A 13,568-nucleotide genomic window follows, 5' to 3' on the forward strand; every position below is an offset into this window, starting at 1 on the left:
GGAACGAAAGCACCTCGTCACCTCCCTGCAGGACTCTGCCAGAGTCTCTTGACCCGACCCTATTTATACCGCAAGCCCTTTGTGACCCGTCACCATCGCATCACACACCCCTTTGTTGAGCCTCCAAGCCCCCACCCCCTTGGGGCAGGCTCACCAGCCTCCCCCTAAACCAACCACCACGTCCATAGGGAACAGGCTGACCCTGCCAGGGTATACGTGTGGGTAGGCTGGATAGTCTTTCTACTCAAAAGGTTGAGAAAACCCTCCTGCTTTTGTAAATATCTGGGTGGTTTCCAGTCTTGTTGTTGTTACAAATCTCCATCATCTTGGCGCTTCTGCTGAATGATGTCCTGGGGATAAAATCCTGGAAGTGGACCGTGTACTTGCTAAGGGCAGGCATCCTATGGGGATTGCTGTTCTCTGTGCCCCCAGCATATATAGCACAGTGCTGGCAGGAACTTAGAAAGAGTGCTACCTGTCAGAGTCCCATTGGTACTGTCATTTCCAGGATATGGAGAATTTTCTCACCCATTTTCTCTTTTCAAGGAGGCTAACGTTTTATATTTATATTTTTGTACAGTTTTAGAAACTGTTTTTCTTGTGAAATATAACACACATTCATGAAAGTGCACAAACCATAAATATATAGCTTAATGAGTAACAAGAAAGTGAGCAGCCTTGTAGCTGCCACCCAGAGCAAGGAATAGAACCCTGCCAGCCCCTCTTCTGCGTGCTCCCTCCCCACAAAGGGAACCCAACCTTGGCTTCTATTTTTTTCCTTTCCCCCCTTCTTTTTTATTGACGTATAGTTGATTTGCAATGTTGTGTTCCTTTCTGTTGTGTTAATTTCTTCTGTTAATTTCTGATTCAGTTTCATGTGTATTCTTTGTATATTTCATGTATAGTCTTTTTCCTATTCTTTTCCATTATGGTTGATCACAGGATACTGACTATAGCTCTCTGTGCTCTACAGTAGGACCCTGCTGTTTATCCACCCTGTAGTTTGTATCTGCTAATCCCAAACTCCCAATCCTTCCTTGCCCCCAACCCCACTGAAAACCCCAAGTCTCTCTTCTATGTCTGGGAGTCTGTTTCTGTGTTGCAGATATGTTCATTTGCATCGTACTTTAGAGTCCATGTATAAGGGCTATCATATGGTGAGAAATGTTATTTTTTATATAGGCTTCCCAGGTGATCCTTATGCATGTGAATGTTTGAGAACTACTGTCTTCCACTGTAAAGTTATGGCATACTGGGGCTGAAAGAGGCCCCCCAGACCTCCTAGCCCAGTGGTTTTCCAACTTGGCTGCTGCACAGTAGAATTATTGGGTGAGATTTTTAAAACTCCCAGTGCTGGAGGGCTTACCCCACTTAAATGTCATCAGAATCTCTGGGATTGGGGTCAGGCTATCAATGTTTTTTTGTTTGTTTGTTTGTTTGTTTTGAAGCTCCCCAGGGAACTCCCAACATACAACCAAGGGTAAGAATCACTGCAGCGGTCCAATCCATTGGTTTTACAGTTGGGGACCCCGTGGCTGCCCACCGAGGTACCATTACAGAGAGGCAGAGTGACCCAAGAGAGTCAGTGGCCCAGACAGGATAGGAACTCAGATTTCCTGACTCCTCGTTGGTGCTGCTTCTACCATAAAGATTGTGTCCCTTTGTTGAGCCAATGACAACCCTGATCCCCCCGTGTTCTGTTTTATCCTACACAAAGTAAAATAACTCCCAATGGTTTGATTTCCTTACAAGCCAGAGAGAGTTTCTGTTTTCATAAGGTGAACCTCTGACCCCAGCTATGGCCTGAAGCTCAGCCCCGGCTGCAGACTTGTCCTCCCTCCACCCTAAGTGCCCTGGAGAAGCCTTGCTGGGAAAACAGGCTTCTCTTTCTGGCAGTGGCTATGCACGTGTGACCTTCGAGCAAGCGACGAAAACCTTTTTCTGTGCTTATTTCCTTGCCTTCTACAGAGTGCCCATAACCAAAGCAAAGTGCTTTGCTGAGAAAAGGATGGTTGTTCAATAACATAGCCTCGTGCTAGGCACAGAACGGACAGCCAATAAATACTTGATGAGTTAAGAAATTAATTCAGCAACGCAAGTATACACATCACACAGTCACTTCCCCCAGCTTGTCTTCTCCCCAGGCTATTTACATATTAAATCTTATTTCAAAAGATTCCCAACCTCGCAATGAAAATTTCTGTAGAGTGCATCTATTTCCAGCCCTAGTGTATGGCTTAATGATACTTAATACCTATCTTGTACAACAAAATTTTGATTCTGGGGTCTCAGGCCAAAGCACAATTCGCACCACAGAACTCACTGTCAAGTCACTACCAGGCGAGGGGACATAGAAAACACAAGATCGCATTTCTTTCGGAGTTGTATGGTTTCCTTTATTAGAGAAAGTAGGAATTGCCTCTCTAGGGAAGGATCCCAGCCAACCGGGGCTTTGTCTACCTCCCAGTGGTCATGTGTGAGCCTTGTTGCTGAATGGGGAATGACTGAAGCGCCTAAAGACGGAGAAGATCTCACTGGCGGTCTTACTTAGAGTCCCCGAACTGGTGGCGGGCTGGCTCTTCCTCCGTCTGCGAGCTGTCCTCCCCTCCTTTGTCAACTTTGGGGTTTTCATGGCCGCATGAGGACCAGTGGGAGGATGCTTTCTGGGTCTTGTCCCCTCGTGTCCTGTGGTGACCTTCACCTGTCCTGCGGTGATGGGAACTTTTCCTCGATGAAGACGTGTCCTTCTTTCCTTTTTTTCCTTCCAGGCTTCATCCCTGGGGTGGGAGACCTTCTGGCTTCCATCCCGTTCAGACGTGTAGCCTTCGCTCTGCAAGGTGGAGACCATGGGGGCTGCGACCTTCCCTTCAGCTCTTCCAGCAGCAGGCTTGCTGGTTGTGACTGCAGCTGGCAACACCATGCTCATGCTGCTCTCTGGACCATCTGCCCCCGTCGAGGATATGCTGGCAACACCCGCCGAGACCAGGTTCGTGTCCTGCAGGGATAGGCTGGCAGCACCTGCAGTGGCCTGGATGGATCCGCTTTCTCCTGGATCCTCGATGGTGGCTCCCGCCAGGCCCACGGTCATCCCTGCCGCCGATCCTTCGGCGCCTTTCAGGGCTGCAGGTGACCCACGGGGGGCATGATGGATTCCCTCTCCCCCCACATAAGCACAAGACGTGGCTCCAGTCACGTCACGAAGCTTGTGAAGCCCAACCTCATCCTGATCCCTTTCTCTGTGGAGCTCTGTGGTCTGAGCCAAGGGGAGGAGAGACAGGTAAGATAGAGATGACAGAAAGTGAGCTCAGAACTGTCCGCTCCTCTCTCATCCTGGAGCTGAGCAACTCAAGGCCTTATACTTAGAATAACCTTTGAAATCACCCAGTCTAAGCTCCCATTGGATGCAAGACCCCATCTACTGCACCCCTGTCAAACGGCCACTCCACTGTACTTGAACAGTCCCAGGGTCAGGGAGAGCACTGATACAATTCTCCATGATGATATACACTTTAACTTTATACCCTTGTGCTTCTCTCTCTGCAGGACAGTTTCCTAGAAGTGGGGTTCCTGGGTCAAGGGATGCACACCTTGTATATTTTGGTGACTCCACGGGTGGGGCTGATTTGAGTCAGCGTGTCGGACTCCCGGGGAGACACAATGAAGGAAGGACTTCCTAACTGTGAATGATGTTCCCCACCTGCTGAGACTACCTGGGCTGGGGTAAGTGTTCAGGAAGAGACCAGACAGTCAGGATGCTGTAGAAGGGATTACAGCCCTGGTGATGAGACCAGTGCAGCCGAGATGATACCTAAGGTCTCTCTGAAACTCGGCCTCGTGGGACAAGGTGGAGAAGCACTCAGAACCTCTCCAGTGTTGTGACTCCCGTAGTGATAGCTCGTTTGTCCCTGACCCTTTTCAACGGTAGAAGGTATTTCCCAGGCGAGTCTCAGAGAGCACCAAAGGCTATGAAGGACCAGCTTTGCCCTGCTCTCCCGAAGCGCCCTGCCCCGTGTTCTTGAGTCCCTGTCGGTGCTTACCACTAGGATTTTGGCATCCTCTGTAGTCGCTGCATCTCCAGTTTGGAGCATCGGGGTACTGCTGTAACTGTCTACCGGTGGTCTCAGGATATAGACAAGCTTTTCCCAATAGGAAAAGAGGTCTTCTTGTGCGTCGGAAGAGGGGCACAGCTGCAGATAGAAAGTCCGGCCGGTAGCAAGATTCAGGCACAGCTGCTGTTTCTCCCGGTTGTGGATGGAGATCTTGACAAACTTCAAGGGGAGCAGCTTGGTGAGCTCTAGGGTCTTCACGGGCTTGCAAACTCTCCCCTTGGTGATCCCGGCACAGACTTTCCTTGGTCGGGCCAGCAGCATGACGTCAGGTAGTGGGAAGAGGGGGCTGGTGGATGCGACGCCCACAGTCACCGTTCGGACGCGGTTGTCTAGGTCAATCAGTTCTCCTTCCTTGCTGACCTGGATAAAGTCGCTCTCAAACATGGGAGCGTACTTGAAAATGTCATACTCTCCTCCCTCGTACAGTTGTCGTTGCAGGACCCCCATGGAGGTCCTCGACACCCCCACTGAACAGTAGCTATTGGCCGTGTAATGAGGTAAACTCTCACTGCTCATGGCTCTCTTCGTTCAAGACAGAGCCACCAGCCACAAATTGAGTCTCGGAGAGAGAGAGAGAGAGGGAACGAAAGCACCTCGTCACCTCCCTGCAGGACTCTGCCAGAGTCTCTTGACCCGACCCTATTTATACCGCAAGCCCTTTGTGACCCGTCACCATCGCATCACACACCCCTTTGTTGAGCCTCCAAGCCCCCACCCCCTTGGGGCAGGCTCACCAGCCTCCCCCTAAACCAACCACCACGTCCATAGGGAACAGGCTGACCCTGCCAGGGTATACGTGTGGGTAGGCTGGATAGTCTTTCTACTCAAAAGGTTGAGAAAACCCTCCTGCTTTTGTAAATATCTGGGTGGTTTCCAGTCTTGTTGTTGTTACAAATCTCCATCATCTTGGCGCTTCTGCTGAATGATGTCCTGGGGATAAAATCCTGGAAGTGGACCGTGTACTTGCTAAGGGCAGGCATCCTATGGGGATTGCTGTTCTCTGTGCCCCCAGCATATATAGCACAGTGCTGGCAGGAACTTAGAAAGAGTGCTACCTGTCAGAGTCCCATTGGTACTGTCATTTCCAGGATATGGAGAATTTTCTCACCCATTTTCTCTTTTCAAGGAGGCTAACGTTTTATATTTATATTTTTTTACAGTTTTAGAAACTGTTTTTCTTGTGAAATATAACACACATTCATGAAAGTGCACAAACCATAAATATATAGCTTAATGAGTAACAAGAAAGTGAGCAGCCTTGTAGCTGCCACCCAGAGCAAGGAATAGAACCCTGCCAGCCCCTCTTCTGCGTGCTCCCTCCCCACAAAGGGAACCCAACCTTGGCTTCTATTTTTTTCCTTTCCCCCCTTCTTTTTTATTGACGTATAGTTGATTTGCAATGTTGTGTTCCTTTCTGTTGTGTTAATTTCTTCTGTTAATTTCTGATTCAGTTTCATGTGTATTCTTTGTATATTTCATGTATAGTCTTTTTCCTATTCTTTTCCATTATGGTTGATCACAGGATACTGACTATAGCTCTCTGTGCTCTACAGTAGGACCCTGCTGTTTATCCACCCTGTAGTTTGTATCTGCTAATCCCAAACTCCCAATCCTTCCCTGCCCCCAACCCCACTGAAAACCCCAAGTCTCTCTTCTATGTCTGGGAGTCTGTTTCTGTTTTGCAGATATGTTCATTTGCATCGTACTTTAGAGTCCATGTATAAGGGCTATCATATGGTGAGAAATGTTATTTTTTATATAGGCTTCCCAGGTCATCCTTATGCATGTGAATGTTTGAGAACTACTGTCTTCCACTGTAAAGTTATGGCATACTGGGGCTGAAAGAGGCCCCCCAGACCTCCTAGCCCAGTGGTTTTCCAACTTGGCTGCTGCACAGTAGAATTATTGGGTGAGATTTTTAAAACTCCCAGTGCTGGAGGGCTTACCCCACTTAAATGTCATCAGAATCTCTGGGATTGGGGTCAGGCTATCAATGTTTTTTTGTTTGTTTGTTTGTTTGTTTTGAAGCTCCCCAGGGAACTCCCAACATACAACCAAGGGTAAGAATCACTGCAGCGGTCCAATCCATTGGTTTTACAGTTGGGGACCCCGTGGCTGCCCACCGAGGTACCATTACAGAGAGGCAGAGTGACCCAAGAGAGTCAGTGGCCCAGACAGGATAGGAACTCAGATTTCCTGACTCCTCGTTGGTGCTGCTTCTACCATAAAGATTGTGTCCCTTTGTTGAGCCAATGACAACCCTGATCCCCCCGTGTTCTCTTTTATCCTACACAAAGTAAAATAACTCCCAATGGTTTGATTTCCTTACAAGCCAGAGAGAGTTTCTGTTTTCATAAGGTGAACCTCTGACCCCAGCTATGGCCTGAAGCTCAGCCCCGGCTGCAGACTTGTCCTCCCTCCACCCTAAGTGCCCTGGAGAAGCCTTGCTGGGAAAGCAGGCTTCTCTTTCTGGCAGTGGCTATGCACGTGTGACCTTCGAGCAAGCGACAAAAACCTTTTTCTGTGCTTATTTCCTTGCCTTCTACAGAGTGCCCATAACCAAAGCAAAGTGCTTTGCTGAGAAAGGATGGTTGTTCAATAACATAGCCTCGTGCTAGGCACAGAACGGACAGCCAATAAATACATGATGAGTTACGTAATTAATTCAGCAACGCAAGTATACACATCACACAGTCACTTCCCCCAGCTTGTCTTCTCCCCAAGCTATTTACATATTAAATCTTATTTCAAAAGATTCCCAACCTCGCAATGAAAATTTCTGTAGAGTGCATCTATTTCCAGCCCTAGTGTATGGCTTAATGATACTTAATAGCTATCTTGTACAACAAAATTTTGATTCTGGGGTCTCATGCCAAAGCACAATTCGCACCACAGAACTCACTGTCAAGTCACTACCAGGCGAGGGGACATAGAAAACACAAGATCGCATTTCTTTCGGAGTTGTATGGTTTCCTTTATTAGAGAAAGTAGGAATTGCCTCTCTAGGGAAGGATCCCAGCCAACCGGGGCTTTGTCTACCTCCCAGTGGTCATGTGTGAGCCTTGTTGCTGAATGGGGAATGACTGAAGAGCCTAAAGACGGAGAGGATCTCACTGGCGGTCTTACTTAGAGTCCCCGAACTGGTGGCGGGCTGGCTCTTCCTCCGTCTGCGAGCTGTCCTCCCCTCCTTTGTCAACTTTGGGGTTTTCATGGCCGCATGAGGACCAGTGGGAGGATGCTTTCTGGGTCTTGTCCCCTCGTGTCCTGTGGTGACCTTCACCTGTCCTGCGGTGATGGGAACTTTTCCTCGATGAAGACGTGTCCTTCTTTCCTTTTTTTCCTTCCAGGCTTCATCCCTGGGGTGGGAGACCTTCTGGCTTCCATCCCGTTCAGACGTGTAGCCTTCGCTCTGCAAGGTGGAGACCATGGGGGCTGCGACCTTCCCTTCAGCTCTTCCAGCAGCAGGCTTGCTGGTTGTGACTGCAGCTGGCAACACCATGCTCATGCTGCTCTCTGGACCATCTGCCCCCGTCGAGGATATGCTGGCAACACCCGCCGAGACCAGGTTCGTGTCCTGCAGGGATAGGCTGGCAGCACCTGCAGTGGCCTGGATGGATCCGCTTTCTCCTGGATCCTCGATGGTGGCTCCCGCCAGGCCCACGGTCATCCCTGCCGCCGATCCTTCGGCGCCTTTCAGGGCTGCAGGTGACCCACGGGGGGCATGATGGATTCCCTCTCCCCCCACATAAGCACAAGACGTGGCTCCAGTAACGTCAAGAAGCTTGTGAAGCCCAACCTCATCCTGATCCCTTTCTCTGTGGAGCTCTGTGGTCTGAGCCAAGGGGAGGAGAGACAGGTAAGATAGAGATGACAGAAAGTGAGCTCAGAACTGTCCGCTCCTCTCTCATCCTGGAGCTGAGCAACTCAAGGCCTTATACTTAGAATAACCTTTGAAATCACCCAGTCTAAGCTCCCATTGGATGCAAGACCCCATCTACTGCACCCCTGTCAAACGGCCACTCCACTGTACTTGAACAGTCCAAGGGTCAGGGAGAGCACTGATACAATTCTCCATGATGATATACACTTTAACTTTATACCCTTGTGCTTCTCTCTCTGCAGGACAGATTCCTAGAAGTGGGGTTCCTGGGTCAAGGGATGCACACCTTGTACATTTTGGTGACTCCACGGGTGGGGCTGATTTGAGTCAGCGTGTCGGACTCCCGGGGAGACACAATGAAGGAAGGACTTCCTAACTGTGAATGATGTTCCCCACCTGCTGAGACTACCTGGGCTGGGGTAAGTGTTCAGGAAGAGACCAGACAGTCAGGATGCTGTAGAAGGGATTACAGCCCTGGTGATGAGACCAGTGCAGCCGAGATGATACCTAAGGTCTCTCTGAAACTCGGCCTCGTGGGACAAGGTGGAGAAGCACTCAGAACCTCTCCAGTGTTGTGACTCCCGTAGTGATAGCTCGTTTGTCCCTGACCCTTTTCAACGGTAGAAGGTATTTCCCAGGCGAGTCTCAGAGAGCACCAAAGGCTATGAAGGACCAGCTTTGCCCTGCTCTCCCGAAGCGCCCTGCCCCGTGTTCTTGAGTCCCTGTCGGTGCTTACCACTAGGATTTTGGCATCCTCTGTAGTCGCTGCATCTCCAGTTTGGAGCATCGGGGTACTGCTGTAACTGTCTACCGGTGGTCTCAGGATATAGACAAGCTTTTCCCAATAGGAAAAGAGGTCTTCTTGTGCGTCGGAAGAGGGGCACAGCTGCAGATAGAAAGTCCGGCCGGTAGCAAGATTCAGGCACAGCTGCTGTTTCTCCCGGTTGTGGATGGAGATCTTGACAAACTTCAAGGGGAGCAGCTTGGTGAGCTCTAGGGTCTTCACGGGCTTGCAACCTCTCCCCTTGGTGATCCCGGCACAGACTTTCCTTGGTCGGGCCAGCAGCATGACGTCAGGTAGTGGGAAGAGGGGGCTGGTGGATGCGACGCCCACAGTCACCGTTCGGACGCGGTTGTCTAGGTCAATCAGTTCTCCTTCCTTGCTGACCTGGATAAAGTCGCTCTCAAACATGGGAGCGTACTTGAAAATGTCATACTCTCCTCCCTCGTACAGTTGTCGTTGCAGGACCCCCATGGAGGTCCTCGACACCCCCACTGAACAGTAGCTATTGGCCGTGTAATGAGGTAAACTCTCACTGCTCATGGCTCTCTTCGTTCAAGACAGAGCCACCAGCCACAAATTGAGTCTCGGAGAGAGAGAGAGAGAGGGAACGAAAGCACCTCGTCACCTCCCTGCAGGACTCTGCCAGAGTCTCTTGACCCGACCCTATTTATACCGCAAGCCCTTTGTGACCCGTCACCATCGCATCACACACCCCTTTGTTGAGCCTCCAAGCCCCCACCCCCTTGGGGCAGGCTCACCAGCCTCCCCCTAAACCAACCACCACGTCCATAGGGAACAGGCTGACCCTGCCAGGGTATACGTGTGGGTAGGCTGGATAGTCTTTCTACTCAAAAGGTTGAGAAAACCCTCCTGCTTTTGTAAATATCTGGGTGGTTTCCAGTCTTGTTGTTGTTACAAATCTCCATCATCTTGGCGCTTCTGCTGAATGATGTCCTGGGGATAAAATCCTGGAAGTGGACCGTGTACTTGCTAAGGGCAGGCATCCTATGGGGATTGCTGTTCTCTGTGCCCCCAGCATATATAGCACAGTGCTGGCAGGAACTTAGAAAGAGTGCTACCTGTCAGAGTCCCATTGGTACTGTCATTTCCAGGATATGGAGAATTTTCTCACCCATTTTCTCTTTTCAAGGAGGCTAACGTTTTATATTTATATTTTCTTACAGTTTTAGAAACTGTTTTTCTTGTGAAATATAACACACATTCATGAAAGTGCACAAACCATAAATATATAGCTTAATGAGTAACAAGAAAGTGAGCAGCCTTGTAGCTGCCACCCAGAGCAAGGAATAGAACCCTGCCAGCCCCTCTTCTGCGTGCTCCCTCCCCACAAAGGGAACCCAACCTTGGCTTCTATTTTTTTCCTTTCCCCCCTTCTTTTTTATTGACGTATAGTTGATTTGCAATGTTGTGTTCCTTTCTGTTGTGTTAATTTCTTCTGTTAATTTCTGATTCAGTTTCATGTGTATTCTTTGTATATTTCATGTATAGTCTTTTTCCTATTCTTTTCCATTATGGTTGATCACAGGATACTGACTATAGCTCTCTGTGCTCTACAGTAGGACCCTGCTGTTTATCCACCCTGTAGTTTGTATCTGCTAATCCCAAACTCCCAATCCTTCCCTGCCCCCAACCCCACTGAAAACCCCAAGTCTCTCTTCTATGTCTGGGAGTCTGTTTCTGTTTTGCAGATATGTTCATTTGCATCGTACTTTAGAGTCCATGTATAAGGGCTATCATATGGTGAGAAATGTTATTTTTTATATAGGCTTCCCAGGTCATCCTTATGCATGTGAATGTTTGAGAACTACTGTCTTCCACTGTAAAGTTATGGCATACTGGGGCTGAAAGAGGCCCCCCAGACCTCCTAGCCCAGTGGTTTTCCAACTTGGCTGCTGCACAGTAGAATTATTGGGTGAGATTTTTAAAACTCCCAGTGCTGGAGGGCTTACCCCACTTAAATGTCATCAGAATCTCTGGGATTGGGGTCAGGCTATCAATGTTTGTTTGTTTGTTTGTTTGTTTGTTTTGAAGCTCCCCAGGGAACTCCCAACATACAACCAAGGGTAAGAATCACTGCAGCGGTCCAATCCATTGGTTTTACAGTTGGGGACCCCGTGGCTGCCCACCGAGGTACCATTACAGAGAGGCAGAGTGACCCAAGAGAGTCAGTGGCCCAGACAGGATAGGAACTCAGATTTCCTGACTCCTCGTTGGTGCTGCTTCTACCATAAAGATTGTGTCCCTTTGTTGAGCCAATGACAACCCTGATCCCCCCGTGTTCTCTTTTATCCTACACAAAGTAAAATAACTCCCAATGGTTTGATTTCCTTACAAGCCAGAGAGAGTTTCTGTTTTCATAAGGTGAACCTCTGACCCCAGCTATGGCCTGAAGCTCAGCCCCGGCTGCAGACTTGTCCTCCCTCCACCCTAAGTGCCCTGGAGAAGCCTTGCTGGGAAAGCAGGCTTCTCTTTCTGGCAGTGGCTATGCACGTGTGACCTTCGAGCAAGCGACAAAAACCTTTTTCTGTGCTTATTTCCTTGCCTTCTACAGAGTGCCCATAACCAAAGCAAAGTGCTTTGCTGAGAAAGGATGGTTGTTCAATAACATAGCCTCGTGCTAGGCACAGAACGGACAGCCAATAAATACATGATGAGTTACGTAATTAATTCAGCAACGCAAGTATACACATCACACAGTCACTTCCCCCAGCTTGTCTTCTCCCCAAGCTATTTACATATTAAATCTTATTTCAAAAGATTCCCAACCTCGCAATGAAAATTTCTGTAGAGTGCATCTATTTCCAGCCCTAGTGTATGGCTTAATGATACTTAATAGCTATCTTGTACAACAAAATTTTGATTCTGGGGTCTCATGCCAAAGCACAATTCGCACCACAGAACTCACTGTCAAGTCACTACCAGGCGAGGGGACATAGAAAACACAAGATAGCATTTCTTTCGGAGTTGTATGGTTTCCTTTATTAGAGAAAGTAGGAATTGCCTCTCTAGGGAAGGATCCCAGCCAACCGGGGCTTTGTCTACCTCCCAGTGGTCATGTGTGAGCCTTGTTGCTGAATGGGGAATGACTGAAGAGCCTAAAGACGGAGAGGATCTCACTGGCGGTCTTACTTAGAGTCCCCGAACTGGTGGCGGGCTGGCTCTTCCTCCGTCTGCGAGCTGTCCTCCCCTCCTTTGTCAACTTTGGGGTTTTCATGGCCGCATGAGGACCAGTGGGAGGATGCTTTCTGGGTCTTGTCCCCTCGTGTCCTGTGGTGACCTTCACCTGTCCTGCGGTGATGGGAACTTTTCCTCGATGAAGACGTGTCCTTCTTTCCTTTTTTTCCTTCCAGGCTTCATCCCTGGGGTGGGAGACCTTCTGGCTTCCATCCCGTTCAGACGTGTAGCCTTCGCTCTGCAAGGTGGAGACCATGGGGGCTGCGACCTTCCCTTCAGCTCTTCCAGCAGCAGGCTTGCTGGTTGTGACTGCAGCTGGCAACACCATGCTCATGCTGCTCTCTGGACCATCTGCCCCCGTCGAGGATATGCTGGCAACACCCGCCGAGACCAGGTTCGTGTCCTGCAGGGATAGGCTGGCAGCACCTGCAGTGGCCTGGACGGATCCGCTTTCTCCTGGATCCTCGATGGTGGCTCCCGCCAGGCCCACGGTCATCCCTGCCGCCGATCCTTCGGCGCCTTTCAGGGCTGCAGGTGACCCACGGGGGGCATGATGGATTCCCTCTCCCCCCACATAAGCACAAGACGTGGCTCCAGTCACGTCACGAAGCTTGTGAAGCCCAACCTCATCCTGATCCCTTTCTCTGTGGAGCTCTGTGGTCTGAGCCAAGGGGAGGAGAGACAGGTAAGATAGAGATGACAGAAAGTGAGCTCAGAACTGTCCGCTCCTCTCTCATCCTGGAGCTGAGCAACTCAAGGCCTTATACTTAGAATAACCTTTGAAATCACCCAGTCTAAGCTCCCATTGGATGCAAGACCCCATCTACTGCACCCCTGTCAAACGGCCACTCCACTGTACTTGAACAGTCCCAGGGTCAGGGAGAGCACTGATACAATTCTCCATGATGATATACACTTTAACTTTATACCCTTGTGCTTCTCTCTCTGCAGGACAGGTTCCTAGAAGTGGGGTTCCTGGGTCAAGGGATGCACACCTTGTACATTTTGGTGACTCCACGGGTGGGGCTGATTTGAGTCAGCGTGTCGGACTCCCGGGGAGACACAATGAAGGAAGGACTTCCTAACTGTGAATGATGTTCCCCACGTGCTGAGACTACCTGGGCTGGGGTAAGTGTTCAGGAAGAGACCAGACAGTCAGGATGCTGTAGAAGGGATTACAGCCCTGGTGATGAGACCAGTGCAGCCGAGATGATACCTAAGGTCTCTCTGAAACTCGGCCTCGTGGGACAAGGTGGAGAAGCACTCAGAACCTCTCCAGTGTTGTGACTCCCGTAGTGATAGCTCGTTTGTCCCTGACCCTTTTCAACGGTAGAAGGTATTTCCCAGGCGAGTCTCAGAGAGCACCAAAGGCTATGAAGGACCAGCTTTGCCCTGCTCTCCCGAAGCGCCCTGCCCCGTGTTCTTGAGTCCCTGTCGGTGCTTACCACTAGGATTTTGGCATCCTCTGTAGTCGCTGCATCTCCAGTTTGGAGCATCGGGGTACTGCTGTAACTGTCTACCGGTGGTCTCAGGATATAGACAAGCTTTTCCCAATAGGAAAAGAGGTCTTCTTGTGCGTCGGAAGAGGGGCACAGCTGCA

At 49.8% G+C, this 13,568-nt stretch overlaps 1 protein-coding gene across 1 annotated transcript in view; it reads right to left on the reverse strand.

Annotated features, from left to right (window-relative positions):
- Positions 1 to 13,568, reverse strand: part of LOC308610402 (uncharacterized protein) — a gene marked incomplete at both ends in the record, with an annotated part of 179,683 nt that overhangs the window by 142,232 nt on the left and 23,883 nt on the right. The window lies entirely within an intron of this gene.

The sequence above is a fragment of the Mesoplodon bidens genome, assembly GCF_964165515.1.
Source record: "Mesoplodon bidens genome assembly, contig: HAP1_SCAFFOLD_174, whole genome shotgun sequence".
Lineage (NCBI taxonomy): Eukaryota > Metazoa > Chordata > Mammalia > Artiodactyla > Ziphiidae > Mesoplodon > Mesoplodon bidens.